Consider the following 675-nt stretch of genomic DNA (forward strand, 5'->3'; position numbering starts at 1 on the left):
CGCTGGGCGGGGAGACACTGCCGCTCTCTGTCTGGCCGAGGAAGAGCAGTCTCGGAGAAAGCTCCTCCGGGAGCGTGTGCGCGTGTGTCCGCCCAGGACCCCGGCGGCCCGCCCGCCCGGACCTCGAGCCAGCCGGGTCCGTGCTCCCGGATCCAGACCCGGACGCCCCTCGCAGCGGCGCGCGCCCGGCCAGCTAAGCACCCGGGAGCCGACGCCTCGCGCACACACCGGCGGGTCACGCGAGCGGTGCGAGAGCACGCGAGAGCAGGGCGCGCGCCTCGCTCTTTTCCCTTCCTCCGCCAGCCGTGCCTCCGCCTCCCTCGGGCCCGAGGCTGCCGCGCGTGGGGAAGACAGCGCCGCCATCAGGTTGGCGCCAAGACCTGCCGCGCGGAGCGCTTCTGGGAGGATCGGACCCGAAAGGCTAGCAAAGGAGGAGCCCGGGTGGCGGGAAGCAAACCCCGTCCCCGCGGCCCTGTGAGGGCACGCAAGACGAGCAGATCTTTACGTCGCGGAAATAAGTTCATGACTTTTTGGGGTCATCGTGAGGGACGTGGACGGAACAGGTTGAAAGACAGTTAATTACTCGGTGAAAACGACCTGATTTCCTCCCTAGGGACACAAGATCTGCAAACTGAGAAAAAGTTTTGCAACATGCCACAACGTGGGCTGCTCATT

Source organism: Pteropus alecto, unplaced genomic scaffold, assembly GCF_000325575.1.
Source record: "Pteropus alecto unplaced genomic scaffold, ASM32557v1 scaffold57, whole genome shotgun sequence".
Classification (NCBI taxonomy): domain Eukaryota; kingdom Metazoa; phylum Chordata; class Mammalia; order Chiroptera; family Pteropodidae; genus Pteropus; species Pteropus alecto.